Raw genomic sequence first — 17,343 nt, forward strand, 5'->3', positions numbered from 1 at the left:
CGTTTTGTACTCTTCTCCGAATGTCACATTTCTAAGTTGCTCCAATGTTCATCTTTCGAAGGTAATGGTTAAGTATTCAGGTTCTGGATAGGGTTAAAGCATTACGTTTAGGCACTCATTCAGAATGGTTAAGTTAAGGGTTAGGTTTTGGGATAGAAAAATAAATAAATGAAAGAGTGCCGACCGATGGGATTGAACACATGACCTTCTGATCCAGAGTCATGGGAAATAACGCTCACTGTTGCCCCCCGACGTCCTCAGGACATGAACAGTCGTCCAATTTCGAAGTCAATCTTGAGCGATATAGCTGCCCATACATAGAGACATGCACAGAGACATGCACAGAGTCATGCACAGAGACATAAACATAGACATACACAGAGACAGGCACAGAGACATGCACAGAGACAGGCACAGAGACATGCACAGAGACATGCACAGAGACATACACAGAGACATGCACAGAGACAGGCACAGAGACAGGCACAGAGACATGCACAGAGACATAAACATAGACATACACAGAGACAGGCACAGAGACATACACAGAGACATACACAGAGACATGCACAGAGACATAAACATAGACATACACAGAGACAGGCACAGAGACATACACAGAGACATGCACAGAGACAGGCACAGAGACAGGCACAGAGACATGCCAGCACTGAATTGTAGCATATGGCTCTCTTACTTTAACTTCCCCCTTATAGAGAACAGCATATGCTGCTCTTTTAAGAGGTTTCTCTTAGATCCTGCCAAGTCTTCTTCTCCTAATGATGAGTGTATTTTACACCAGATGTGGCTCTCCTACTGGCAGTGTCTCAAATGACACCCTATTCCCTATTATCTCATAGGGCTCTGGTCAAAAGTAGTGCACTATAAAGACAATAGTGTGTCACTGGGACAGAGACACTGGCTTCTTACTCCTACAGTGAAGAGAAGCTGAAGTGAGATGAACAGGTTTTGTAGCTAATCAACATGTGATGTTGTTTTCGTCTGTTTTCTATGTGGCTATTTTTGTACTGTTCTGTTTTATGTGTGTTTTGCATGTCTTTGGTCATTTAGCAAACGCTCTGATCCAGAGTGAGTTACAGGCGCAATTAGGACTGCTCAAGGGCACATCCAGAGATTTTTCACATAGTCGGCTCGGGGATTCGAACCAGCAACCTTTCGGTTACTGACCCAACACTCTTAAGCGCTATAAGGAGTTCCCTATGTCCTGTGCCTCCTTATAAGGAGTTCCCTATGTCCTGTGCCACCTTATAAGGAGTTCCCTATGTCCTGTGCTGCCTTATAAGGAGTTCCCTATGTCCTGTGCTGCCTTATAAGGAGTTCCCTATGTCCTGTGCCTCATTATAAGGAGTTCCCTATGTCCTGTGCCTCCTTATAAGGAGTTCCTTATGTCCTGTGCTGCCTTATAAGGAGTTCCCTATGTCCTGTGCCTCCTTATAAGGAGTCCCCTATGTCCTGTGCAGCCTTATAAGGAGTTCCCTATGTCCTGTGCCTCCTTATAAGGAGTTCCCTATGTCCTGTGCTGCCTTATAAGGAGTTCCCTATGTCCTGTGCTGCCTTATAAGGAGTTCCCTATGTCCTGTGCTGCCTTATAAGGAGTTCCCTATGTCCTGTGCTGCCTTATAAGGAGTTCCCTATGTCCTGTGCTGCCTTATAAGGAGTTCCCTATGTCCTGTGCTGCCTTATAAGGAGTTCCCTATGTCCTGTGCTGCCTTATAAGGAGTTCCCTATGTCCTGTGCTGCCTTATAAGGAGTTCCCTATGTCCTGTGCCTCCTTATAAGGAGTTCCCTATGTCCTGTGCTGGACCATTTCTTTCTATCCTTTTATGTCCAGTGAAAAGAAGCTGATGGCAGGAAAACAGTAACTGTTTTTATGGTTAAAGAAGTTTTCCTATTTTATTCATTTCAAATCTGTTCCAGAATCTGTTAGAATAATTGCCGTAGAGGCCTAAAGAGAAAGTCTCATCCCCGTGATTTGATTCTATGTTGCATTATAAACCCCCTAATCCTTCTTATTCCCAGGGTGGAAATTGAGCTCAGTGTTCGGCCTTGTGTTCTCTGCTTATGTGAGACTGCAGTGGCTATCTATCTTCTCCGTTACGGCTCATCCCGCACCACGGCCAGATGCATTAGCTTAGCGCCGATTCAATAGAGGATGCCATGTAGGCGCGAATCAGGCCTGGGAGGAAAACGGCTATAGCAAATATGGTTTTCTATGGACTTTGTATGGAGGGTTGTTCCACACAGAGTGAGTTTGAGTACTGGGCTAGAGAACATGCACATGTACACAGTCAACACACAGAGAGGCAGTCCCCGTGGTTATATCTACAGGGCAGACGGGTTTAGGGTTATTAAATATTGTAAGGCTGAAGGGCAGGTGGATGGTAGTCGGGTTCAATAACATAAACAATCTTTAAAAAATCCATAAACGTATAATTATTGTGCAATATATATCTATAGGCTTCATTTAGGTTTTTCTTTCATTATTTGAGGCATTCTGGTATTACTGCATAAGTCTAAACTGTACAAGTGTCACGACTTCCACCGAAGTCGGTCCCTCTCCTTGTTCGGTGGTCGACGTCACCGATCTTCTAGCCATCACTGATCCATTTTTCATTTTCCATTTTCCATTGGTTTTGTCTTGTCTTCCTTCACACCTGGTTCCAATCCCATCAGTTACATGTTGTGTATTTCACCCTCTGTTCCCTCTCATGTCCTTGTCGGTGATTGTTCGTAGTCTGTATCAGTGCCTAGTATGTTATGCTGTGCAACGGGTTTTGTACCCACTTTCTTTATCTTGTAGATGTTGGTTTTGGGACTTTGTGAGTGTTACGAATCCGTTAGACCCTGCAGTCTAGGGGGGATGGAAACGAGATCCGTAACATAACTCATGCATTTATTAAATATCAAGTTCATTCTCCTGCGCCTGACTTCCCTGCCACCAGCACGCACCCCATTTACAACAAGCGCCAAATAACTTACCCAGCTGATCGCCTAATAATGCTTTAGGGAACCGGCAGAAAAAGTTCATGTCAATCCATGGAGGCAAAAAGGACATTGTCGAAGTTCAATTCAAGTTCAATTCAATAAGACTTTAGCTGTGAAAGGAGAGTTGAAAATGAAGAGAAGGGAGGCCTGAACGGTGGTGTTTGGTAAAGATTTGGTGAAGTGGTGTAAGAGGAGGATAGCAGTGCTGCTGTGTTCTGTGTGATGATTGGGAGGAGCTACAAATTTGACAGTCACAAGACGAGGACTTTAAAATAGGCCTATCTTAAGGGAACTGTAGTCTACTGTTCAGGTGGATTAAACGGAAACTGAATTCTGGACATTGACTAACCAGAATAACCTACTGTTTTTTGGCAAAGTCCTCTGATAATACCAGTCCCCTACGAATCTACATCCCTTTGAGTTTGACAGGTGTTGCTCGCGGTTTGAGCAAGAAAACAACTGATTTGATAAATGAACAAAGTGCTGCTCACTGCCTATATATGAAGGGCCTATGTGTGTATCAAATGTCACAGTGAACGCTTTTGTTTCTACATTTTGTAGGTATTAATTTAACATCGCAGAATGCATCATTAACACATATTACACCTCTGGTATAGCGGACATTCTGGGGTAATAAATACATAACCCACATTCTCTGTGCAAACAGGGCTATAGTGGCACGCTCCCAATGACTGTGGGTTCTCGCTCTCCATGGCTGACGTGAGTAAGACATTTAAGCGTGTTAACCCTCGCAAGGCTGCTGGCCCAAACGGCATCACTAGCCGCGTCCTCAGAGCATATGCAGTCCAGCTGGCTGGAGTGTTTACGGACATATTCAATCTCTCCCTGTCCCAGTCTGCTGTCCCCACTTCCTTGTTCCTGTACCTAAGAAAGCAAAGGTAACTGAACTAAATGACTATCTCACTTCTGTCATCATGAAGTGCTTTGAGAGGCCAGTTAAAACCTATTAAGGATCGGACCCTTTTCTTCAATTTTTGCCTAAATTGACATATCCAAATCTAACTGGCTCAGGCCCTGAAGCAAGGATATGCATTTTCTTGGTACCATTTGAAAGGAAACACTTTGAAGTTTGTGTAAATGTGAAAGGAATGTAGGAGAATATAACACATTAGATCTGGTAAAAGATAATACAAGTCTTTTATTTTGTATCATCATCTTTGAAAAGCAAGAGAATAATGTATTATTCCAGCCCAGGTGCAATTTAGATATTGGCCACTAGATGGCAGCAGTGTATGTGCAACTTTTTTAGTCTTTTTAGTCTGAACCATTGCATTTCTGTTCAAAATGTTATATTATAACTGACCAAATGTGACTAATTTGTTTATTAATAGCTTTTCATGTTCAACACTGTGCACTCTCCTCAAACAATAGCATGGTATTCTTTCACTATAACAGCTACTGTAAATTGGACAGTGCAGTTAGATTAACAAGAATTTAAGCTTTCTGCCAATATCAGATATGTCTATGTCCAGGGAAATGTTCTTGTTACTTACAACCTCATGCTAATCGCATTAGCCTACATTAGCTCAACCGTCCCACAGGGGACCCACCAATCCTGAAGAAGGATCACATCACCTCTAACTTACCTGACACCCTAGACCCACTTCAATTTGCATACCGCCCCAATAGATTCACAGACGATGCAAACACCATCGCACTGCACACTGCCCTATCCTATCTGGACAAGAGGAATGCCTTACGTCAAAATGCTGTTCATTGACTTTAGCAAAGCCTTCAACACCATAGTGCCCTCCAAGCTCATCATTAAGCTTGGAAACAACACCTCCACTTCACTGATCCTTAACACAGGGGCCCCACAAGGCTGTGTGCTCAGTTCCTTCCTGTACCCCCTGTTCACCCATGACTGCGTGGCCACGCACGCCTCCAACTCAATCGTCAAGTTTGTAGACGACACAACAGTAGTAGGCCTGATTACCAACAATGACAAGACAGCCTATAGGGAGGAGGTGAGGGCCCTGGCAGAGTGGGGCCAGGAAAATAACCTCTCTCTCAACGTCAACAAAATGAAGGAGCTGATCGTAGACTTCAGGAAAGAAGAGGGAGCACGCCCCTTATCCACAACGACGTGACCGCAGTGGAGAAGGTGTAAAGTTTCAAGTTCCTTGGCGTATACATCACTGACAATCTAAAATGGTCCACCCACACAGACAGTGTGGTGAAGAAGACAATTCGGCTTGGCTCCTAACTTTAACAAATGCACAATTGAGAGCATCCTGTCGGGCTGGCTGCATCACCGCCTGGTATGACAACTCCACCGCACGCAACCACAGGGCTCTCCAGAGGATGGTACGGTCTGCCCAACACATCACCGGGGGCACACGGCCTGCCCAACACATCACCGGGGGCACACTGCCTGCCCAACGCATCACCGGGGGCACACGGCCTGCCCAACTCATCACCGGGGGCACCCGGCCTGCCCAACTCATCCCCGGGGGCACACGGCCTGCCCAACTCATCACCGGGGGCACACGGCCTGCCCAACTCATCACCGGGGGCACACGGCCTGCCCAACTCATCACCGGGGGCACACTGCCTGCCTAACTCATCACCGGGGGCACACTGCCTGCCCAACACATCACCGGGGGCACACTGCCTGCCCTCCATGACACCTTTTCACCCCGCTATCATCCAGAAGGTGAGGTCAGTACAGGTGCATCAAAGATGGGACTGAGAGACTGAAAAACAGCTTCTATCACTGGCCACTTTAATAATGGAACACTGGCCACTTTAATAATGGAACACTGGTCACTTTAATAATGTTTACATCCTGCTTTACTCATATGTATATACTGTATTCTATTCTACTGTATTTTAGTCAATGCCACTCCGACATTGCTTGTCCTAATATTTATATATTTCTTAATTCCATTCTTTTACTGTTAGATTTGTGTACATGTGGACACACACACACACACCTACCTACTGAGGCATGTGGACATACACACACACACACCTACCTACTGAGGCATGTGGACATACACACACACCTACCTACTGAGGCATGTGGACATACACACACACACCTACCTACTGAGGCATGTGGACACACACACACACCTACCTACTGAGGCATGTGGACATACACACACACACCTACCTACTGAGGCATGTGGACATACACACACACCTACCTACTGAGGCATGTGGACATACACACACACCTACCTACTGAGGCATGTGGACACACACACACACCTACCTACTGAGACATGTGGACATACACACACACCTACCTACTGAGACATGTGGACACACACACACACCTACCTACTGAGGCATGTGGACATACACACACACCTACCTACTGAGGCATGTGGACATACACACACACACCTACCTACTGAGGCATGTGGACACACACACACACCTACCTACTGAGGCATGTGGACATACACACACACACCTACCTACTGAGGCATGTGGACATACACACACACCTACCTACTGAGGCATGTGGACATACACACACACCTACCTACTGAGGCATGTGGACACACACACACACCTACCTACTGAGACATGTGGACATACACACACACCTACCTACTGAGACATGTGGACACACACACACACCTACCTACTGAGGCATGTGGACATACACACACACCTACCTACTGAGGCATGTGGACATACACACACACACACCTACCTACTGAGGCATGTGGACATACACACACACCTACCTACTGAGGCATGTGGACATACACACACACCTACCTACTGAGGCATGTGGACATACACACACACCTACCTACTGAGGCATGTGGACATACACACACACACACCTACCTACTGAGGCATGTGGACATACACACACACACCTACCTACTGAGGCATGTGGACATACACACACACACACCTACCTACTGAGGCATGTGGACATACACACACACACCTACCTACTGAGGCATGTGGACATACACACACACCTACCTACTGAGGCATGTGGACATACACACACACACACCTACCTACTGAGGCATGTGGACATACACACACACCTACCTACTGAGGCATGTGGACATACACACACACACCTACCTACTGAGGCATGTGGACACACACACACACACCTACCTACTGAGGCATGTGGACATATACACACACACACCTACCTACTGAGGCATGTGGACACACACACACACCTACCTACTGAGGCATGTGGACATACACACACACACACACACCTACCTACTGAGGCATGTGGACATACACACACACACACACCTACCTACTGAGGCATGTGGACATACACACACACACACCTACCTACTGAGGCATGTGAACATACACACACACCTACCTACTGAGGCTTGTGGAGACACAAACACACACACCTACCTACTGAGGCATGTGGACATACACACACACACACACCTACCTACTGAGGCATGTGGACATACACACACACACACCTACCTACTGAGGCATGTGGACATACACACACACACACCTACCTACTGAGGCATGTGGACATACACACACACACACCTACCTACTGAGGCATGCGGACATACACACACACCTACCTACTGAGGCATGTGGACATACACACACACACCTACCTACTGAGGCATGTGGACATACACACACACACACCTACCTACTGAGGCATGTGGACATACACACACACACCTACCTACTGAGGCATGTGGACATACACACACACCTACCTACTGAGGCATGTGGACATACACACACACCTACCTACTGAGGCATGTGGACATACACACACACCTACCTACTGAGGCATGTGGACATACACACACACCTACCTACTGAGGCATGTGGACATACACACACACACACCTACCTACTGAGGCATGTGGACATACACACACACACCTACCTACTGAGGCATGTGGACATACACACACACACACCTACCTACTGAGGCATGTGGACATACACACACACACCTACCTACTGAGGCATGTGGACATACACACACACCTACCTACTGAGGCATGTGGACATACACACACACACACCTACCTACTGAGGCATGTGGACATACACACACACCTACCTACTGAGGCATGTGGACATACACACACACACCTACCTACTGAGGCATGTGGACACACACACACACACCTACCTACTGAGGCATGTGGACATATACACACACACACCTACCTACTGAGGCATGTGGACACACACACACACCTACCTACTGAGGCATGTGGACATACACACACACACACACACCTACCTACTGAGGCATGTGGACATACACACACACACACACCTACCTACTGAGGCATGTGGACATACACACACACACACCTACCTACTGAGGCATGTGAACATACACACACACCTACCTACTGAGGCTTGTGGAGACACAAACACACACACCTACCTACTGAGGCATGTGGACATACACACACACACACACCTACCTACTGAGGCATGTGGACATACACACACACACACCTACCTACTGAGGCATGTGGACATACACACACACACACCTACCTACTGAGGCATGTGGACATACACACACACACACCTACCTACTGAGGCATGCGGACATACACACACACCTACCTACTGAGGCATGTGGACATACACACACACACCTACCTACTGAGGCATGTGGACATACACACACACACACCTACCTACTGAGGCATGTGGACATACACACACACACCTACCTACTGAGGCATGTGGACATACACACACACCTACCTACTGAGGCATGTGGACATACACACACACACACCTACCTACTGAGGCATGTGGACATACACACACACCTACCTACTGAGGCATGTGGACATACACACACACCTACCTACTGAGGCATGTGGACACACACACACACACCTACCTACTGAGGCATGTGGACATATACACACACACACCTACCTACTGAGGCATGTGGACACACACACACACCTACCTACTGAGGCATGTGGACATACACACACACACACACACACCTACCTACTGAGGCATGTGGATATACACACACACACACCTACCTACTGAGGCATGTGAACATACACACACACCTACCTACTGAGGCTTGTGGAGACACAAACACACACACCTACCTACTGAGGCATGTGGACATACACACACACACACCTACCTACTGAGGCATGTGGACATACACACACACACACCTATCTACTGAGGCATGTGGACATACACACACACACACCTACCTACTGAGGCATGTGGACATACACACACACACACCTACCTACTGAGGCATGCGGACATACACACACACCTACCTACTGAGGCATGTGGACATACACACACACCTACCTACTGAGGCATGTGGACACACACACACACACCTACCTACTGAGGCATGTGGACATACACACACACCTACCTACTGAGGCATGCGGACATACACACACACCTACCTACTGAGGCATGTGGACATACACACACACCTACCTACTGAGTCATGTGGACATACACACACACACACCTACCTACTGAGGCATGTGGACATACACACACACACCTACCTACTGAGGCATGTGGACATACACACACACCTACCTACTGAGGCATGTGGACATACACACACACCTACCTACTGAGGCATGTGGACATACACACACACACACCTACCTACTGAGGCATGTGGACATACACACACACACCTACCTACTGAGGCATGTGGACATACACACACACACCTACCTACTGAGGCATGTGGACATACACACACACACACCTACCTACTGAGGCATGTGGACATACACACACACACACCTACCTACTGAGGCATGTGGACATACACACACACCTACCTACTGAGGCATGTGGACATACACACACACACACCTACCTACTGAGGCATGCGGACATACACACACACCTACCTACTGAGGCATGTGGACATACACACACACACACCTACCTACTGAGGCATGTGGACATACACACACACACACCTACCTACTGAGGCATGTGGACACACACACACACACACCTACCTACTGAGGCATGTGGACATACACACACACACACCTACCTACTGAGGCATGTGGACATACACACACACACACCTACCTACTGAGGCATGTGGACACACACACACACACCTACCTACTGAGGCATGTGGACATACACACACACACACCTACCTACTGAGGCATGTGGACATACACACACACACACCTACCTACTGAGGCATGTGGACATACACACACACCTACCTACTGAGGCATGTGGACACACACACACACCTACCTACTGAGGCATGTGGACATACACACACACACACACCTACCTACTGAGGCATGTGGACATACACACACACACACCTACCTACTGAGGCATGTGGACATACACACACACACACCTACCTACTGAGGCATGTGAACATACACACACACCTACCTACTGAGGCTTGTGGAGACACAAACACACACACCTACCTACTGAGGCATGTGGACATACACACACACACACACACACACACACACACACCTACCTACTGAGGCATGTGGACATACACACACACACACCTACCTACTGAGGCATGTGGACATACACACACACACACCTACCTACTGAGGCATGTGGACATACACACACACACACACCTACCTACTGAGCCATGCGGACATACACACACACCTACCTACTGAGGCATGTGGACATACACACACACCTACCTACTGAGGCATGTGGACACACACACACACACCTACCTACTGAGGCATGTGGACATACACACACACACACCTACCTACTGAGGCATGTGGACATACACACACACACCTACCTACTGAGGCATGTGGACATACACACACACCTACCTACTGAGGCATGTGGACATACACACACACCTACCTACTGAGGCATGTGGACATACACACACACACACCTACCTACTGAGGCATGTGGACATACACACACACACACCTACCTACTGAGGCATGTGGACATACACACACACACCTACCTACTGAGGCATGTGGACATACACACACACACACCTACCTACTGAGGCATGTGGACATACACACACACACACCTACCTATTGAGGCATGTGGACATACACACACACCTACCTACTGAGGCATGTGGACATACACACACACACACCTACCTACTGAGGCATGCGGACATACACACACACCTACCTACTGAGGCATGTGGACATACACACACACACACACCTACCTACTGAGGCATGTGGACATACACACACACACACCTACCTACTGAGGCATGTGGACATACACACACACACACACCTACCTACTGAGGCATGTGGACATACACACACACACACCTACCTACTGAGGCATGTGAACATACACACACACCTACCTACTGAGGCTTGTGGAGACACAAACACACACACCTACCTACTAAGGCATGTGGACATACACACACACACACACCTACCTACTGAGGCATGTGGACATACACACAAACACACCTACCTACTGAGGCATGTGGACATACACACACACACACCTACCTACTGAGGCATGTGGACATACACACACACACACACCTACCTACTGAGGCATGCGGACATACACACACACCTACCTACTGAGGCATGTGGACATACACACACACCTACCTACTGAGGCATGTGGACACACACACACACACCTACCTACTGAGGCATGTGGACATACACACACACACACCTACCTACTGAGGCATGTGGACATACACACACACACCTACCTACTGAGGCATGTGGACATACACACACACCTACCTACTGAGGCATGTGGACATACACACACACCTACCTACTGAGGCATGTGGACATACACACACACACACCTACCTACTGAGGCATGTGGACATACACACACACACACCTACCTACTGAGGCATGTGGACATACACACACACACCTACCTACTGAGGCATGTGGACATACACACACACACACCTACCTACTGAGGCATGTGGACATACACACACACACACCTACCTACTGAGGCATGTGGACATACACACACACCTACCTACTGAGGCATGTGGACATACACACACACACACCTACCTACTGAGGCATGCGGACATACACACACACCTACCTACTGAGGCATGTGGACATACACACACACACACCTACCTACTGAGGCATGTGGACATACACACACACACACCTACCTACTGAGGCATGTGGACATACACACACACACACCTACCTACTGAGGCATGTGGACATACACACACACACACACCTACCTACTGAGGCATGTGGACATACACACACACACACCTACCTACTGAGGCATGTGGACATACACACACACTCTCTATCACAAACGTGTAACCCCCCTCGTACACACAAACAAACCAAATCAAAAAATGTGATTCCATCACTATAACCATTCAAATATATGATGCTACCATATGGCTTTAATTAATTAGCTATATAAAGACTAGCTGGTAATAAGGAGTGTATTAATTAGCTGTATAAAGACTAGCTGGTAATAAGGAGTGTACCGTATATGCCTACATCCGTCCCTGTGTATCTGTCAATCTACTGTTTACTCAGCGTCAGTGTGTATTTATGGATATTGGCTTACTGGCGCATAATTCATTTACTGAGCATAGCTAATACTGCCACTAACCCTGTAATCAATGTGCTGTCATTTCCAATAAGTCAGAGGATGTAGATGAGATGAGAAAGGACAGGATTAGATATGCATGGTGGTGAAGACGGAACGTGCAGTCGACGAAAACATTTCCCCGGTATTTAAGGAATACTGGACTGGATATGCAAGAACATATACACTACATCTCCAAAAGTATGTGGACACCCCTTCAAATTAGTGGATTCGGCCATCTCAGCCACACCCCTTCAAATTAGTGGATTCGGCCATCTCAGCCACACCCCTTTAAATTTGTGGATTCGGCCACACCCAGCCACACCCCTTCAAATTAGTGGATTCGGCCACACCCAGCCACACCCCTTCAAATTAGTGGATTCGGCCATCTCAGCCACACCCCTTCAAATTAGTGGATTCGGCCACACCCAGCCACACCCCTTCAAATTAGTGGATTCGACCATCTCAGCCACACCCAGCCACACCCCTTCAAATGAGTGGATTCGGCCATCTCAGCCACACCCAGCCACACCCCTTCAAATTAGTGGATTCGGCCATCTCAGCCACACCCAGCCACACCCCTTCAAATTAGTGGATTCGGCCATCTCAGCCACACCCCGCCACACCCCTTCAAATGAGTGGATTCGGCCATCTCAGCCACACCCATTGCTGACGGGTATAAAATCGAGCATACAGCCATGCAATCTCCATAGACACACGTTGGCAGTAGAATGGCCCGTACTGAAGAGCTCGGTAAATTTCAGTGTGGCACCGTCATAGGATGCCACCTGTCCAACAAGTCAGTGTGTTAAATTTCTGACTTGCTAGAGCTGGCCCCGTCAATTGTAAGTACTGTTATTGTGAAGTGAAAACGTCTAGGAGCAACAACGGCTCAGCTGCGAAGTTGTCAGCCACACAAGCTCCTAAAACGGAACCGCTGAGTGCTGAAGTGCATAGCACGTAAAAATCGTCTGTCCTCGGTTGCAGCACTCATCACCCAGTTCCAAACTGCCTCTGGAAGCAACGTCAGCACAAGAACTGTCCGTCAGGAGCTTCACGAAATGGGTTTCCATGGAAGAACAAACGCACACAAGCCTAACAACACCATCGACACTGCCAAGCCTCGACTGGAGTGATGTAAAGCTCTGCGCCATTAGACTCTGGAGCAGTGGAAAAGCGTTCGCAGGAGTGATGGATCACGCTTCACCATCTGGTACAGCATACAATGACATTCTAGATGATTCTGTACTTCCAATTTTGTGGCAATAGTTTGGGGAAGGCCCTTTCCTGTTTCAGCATGACAATGCCCCATGTGCACAAAGCGAGGTCCAAACAGAAATGGTCTGTCGAGGTTGGTGTGGAAGAACTTGACTGGTCTATGCAGAGCCCTGACCTCAACCACATCGAACACCTGTGGGATGAATTGAAACGCTGACTGCGAGCCTGCTAATCGTCCAACATCAGTGCCCGACATCACTAATGCTCTTGTGGTTGAATGGAAGCAAGTCCCCACAGCAATGTCCCAACATCTAGAGGAAAGCCTTCCAGAAGAGTGGAGGCTGTTATAGCAGCAAAGGGGGACCAACTCCATATTAATGCCCATGATTTTGGAATGAGATGTTCGACAAGCAGATGTCCACATACTTTTGGTCATGTCGTGTCTACATAAAAATGATCAACAAAAAGAAGAATAGAAAAGAAAACCAGAAATCAATTCAAGTGGGATTATCATGTTTTCATGATGTTTTTTTTTACATAAACTCATTCACCACACACGGCTGAATCAATAAATGTCTGATAGGTAATTTGTTATATTAATGTTACTACAGTTTTGATCATCACTAGCCTGTGATTTGAATAACTGAGTGGGTGCTTGGAACTACAGTGTTTACCAAGTCGAGAGTCCATCCCTATTCCATCAGTTAAGCTCAGTCGGTTCCTAACACTGCTATATCTTGTTATGGCCTTGATTGCTATAAGTATGAATATCAATTGACTTGATAGGCTGCTGGAGAAGAAGTGATTGTGTGCGTGTGTGTGTGTGTGTGTGTGTGTGTGTGTGTGTGTGTGTGTGTGTGTGTGGTGTGTGTGTGTGTGTGTGTGTGTGTGTGTGTGTGTGTGTGTGTGTGTGTGTGTGTGTGTGTGTGTGTGTGTGTGTGTGTGTGAGAGCGAGACGAACACAGACTTGCCATATATGCATGCATTCTTGGTACCCAGAGTGCTCACATGTCATAACAATAGGATCATTATAAAGTGCTTATCCCAGTTTCCATGGAAAATGACAAACCTCAAAAAACACATGTCAACTCACTTACAGTATGGAATCATTTCCGAGTTATTCACATGAAAAAGGTACAAGGTCTCTTGGACCAACGTTGAAATGGGAATTGCTCTTAGAAAGATCCGATTTTCTCTTCAGGTGTAAAATGACCTTAATGGTGATAGAGGAAATAAATGCTCCTGCTTCAGACTACTTCTAATACTCTAATACCCAGCTGTATCCCTGAGGTAGATAGATGCACAATGACAGATGAAACAACAGTCATAATGTCATGGAGAAACACACACACACACACACACACACACACACACACACACACACACACACACACACACACACACACACACACACATGAACACACACACACACACTTTCCATTCTGCTCTGAGCAAATAGTGATCAGACTGAAGTACGTGGTTTAACAAAATAGGAAATTAAAAAGAAAGGGAGGGATAGAGAGAGAGAGGAGACCCCTAAGGAAGAGAGAAAGTGAGAAAAAGAAATAGGGAGAGAGAGAGAAAGAGAGAGAGACATAGCAAAAGAGAGAGAGAGAGAGAGAGAGAGAGAGAGAGAGAGAGAGAGAGAGGAAGGGAGACAAAGGGAGAGAGAGAGAGAGAGAGAGAGAGAGAGAGAGGAAGGGAGACAAAGGGAGAGAGAGGGAGTCCAAGAGTCCCCCTGCAGCCATAGTCTGGTCTGTCTCACCCAAGCGGGAAAAAACAACGTTGAGGAAGAGGAAATGAACCAGCTGCTCTCTCCTGTCATAATAACACCACAGTTGACTGTCCCTGCATACATGATGTCTCTTTAGCCAAATACCACTAATACCCCCAGGAGCTCATTTACCCTACAATTACCTCTCTTTATCTTTCATTGTTTGTTGGCTTTGTCCTCTGGTCGACCATGGACAAATTGCCCCTCCTCCGTCCATCCCTCTGTTTCTATCCCTTCCTCCCTCCATCCATTCCTAATGACTGCTCTAAGTTCCCCCATCTCTCTCCGTCCATCCCTCTGTTTCTATCCCTTCCTCCCTCCATCCATTCCTAATGAATGCTCTAAGTTCTCCCATCTCTCTCTTTCTCTTCCTCTCTCTCTCCGTCCCTCCCTCTTTCTCCTGACCCCTCCTGTCTCAGCCTCCAGTATTTATGCTGCAGTAGTTTATGTGTCGGGGGGCTGGGGTCAGTTTGTTATATCTGGAGTACTTCTCCTGTCCTATTCGGTGTCCTGTGTGAATCTAAGTGTGCGTTCTCTAATTCTCTCCTTCTCTCTTTCTTTCTCTCTCTCGGAGGACCTGAGCCCTAGGACCATGCCCCAGGACTACCTGACATGATGACTCCTTGCTGTCCCCAGTCCACCTGGCCATGCTGCTGTTCCGGTTTCAACTGACCTGAGCCCTAGGACCATGCCCCAGGACTACCTGACATGATGACTCCTTGCTGTCCCCAGTCCACCTGGCCATGCTGCTGTTCCAGTTTCAACTTCCACCTGACTGTGCTGCTGCTCCAGTTTCAACTGTTCTGCCTTATTATTATTCGACCATGCTGGTCATTTATGAACATTTGAACATCTTGGCCATGTTCTGTTATAATCTCCACCCGGCACAGCCAGAAGAGGACTGGCCACCCCACATAGCCTGGTTCCTCTCTAGGTTTCTTCCTAGGTTTTGGCCTTTCTAGGGAGTTTTTCCTAGCCACCGTGCTTCTACACCTGCATTGCTTGCTGTTTGGGGTTTTAGGCTGGGTTTCTGTACAGCACTTTGAGATATCAGCTGATGTACGAAGGGCTATATAAATACATTTGATTTGATTTGATTTGATTCTCCATCTGTAAATGAACAGCGATTGTCTGGCCCTGGCCTTATCATCACTGCCACATGTGCACTACTGTACAAAGGTTTGGGGTCACTTAGAAATGTCCTTGTTTTTGAAAAAAAAAACATTCTTTGTCCATTAAAATAATATCAAATTGATTAGAAATAGTGTTAAGAAACATTATTAATGCTGTAAATGACTATTGTAGCTGGAGCCAGTTCGCTCTGTTCTGTGAAGGGAGAAGTTCATAGAGTTGTACGAGATCTTCAGTTTCTTGGCAATTTCTCACATTAAATAGCCTTCATGTCTCAGAACAAGAATAGACTAACGAGTTTCAGAAGAAAGCTATTGGAACACAGGAGTGATGGTTGCTGATAATGGGCCTCTGTACGTCTATGTAGATATTTCATAAAAAATTTGCAGTTTCCAGCTACAATTGTCATTTACAACATCAACAATGTCTACACTGTATTTCTGATCAATTTAGAGTTATTGTAATGAACAAAACATTTGCTTTTCTTTCAAAAACAAGGACATTTCTAAGTGACCCCAAACTTTTGAATGGTAATGTATGTGTGTTTGTGTTTGTTTGTGTGTGTTTGTGTGTGTGTGTGTGTGTGTGTGTGTACTGTATGT

Source organism: Oncorhynchus kisutch, unplaced genomic scaffold, assembly GCF_002021735.2.
Source record: "Oncorhynchus kisutch isolate 150728-3 unplaced genomic scaffold, Okis_V2 Okis01b-Okis20b_hom, whole genome shotgun sequence".
Taxonomy (NCBI): Eukaryota; Metazoa; Chordata; class Actinopteri; order Salmoniformes; family Salmonidae; genus Oncorhynchus; species Oncorhynchus kisutch.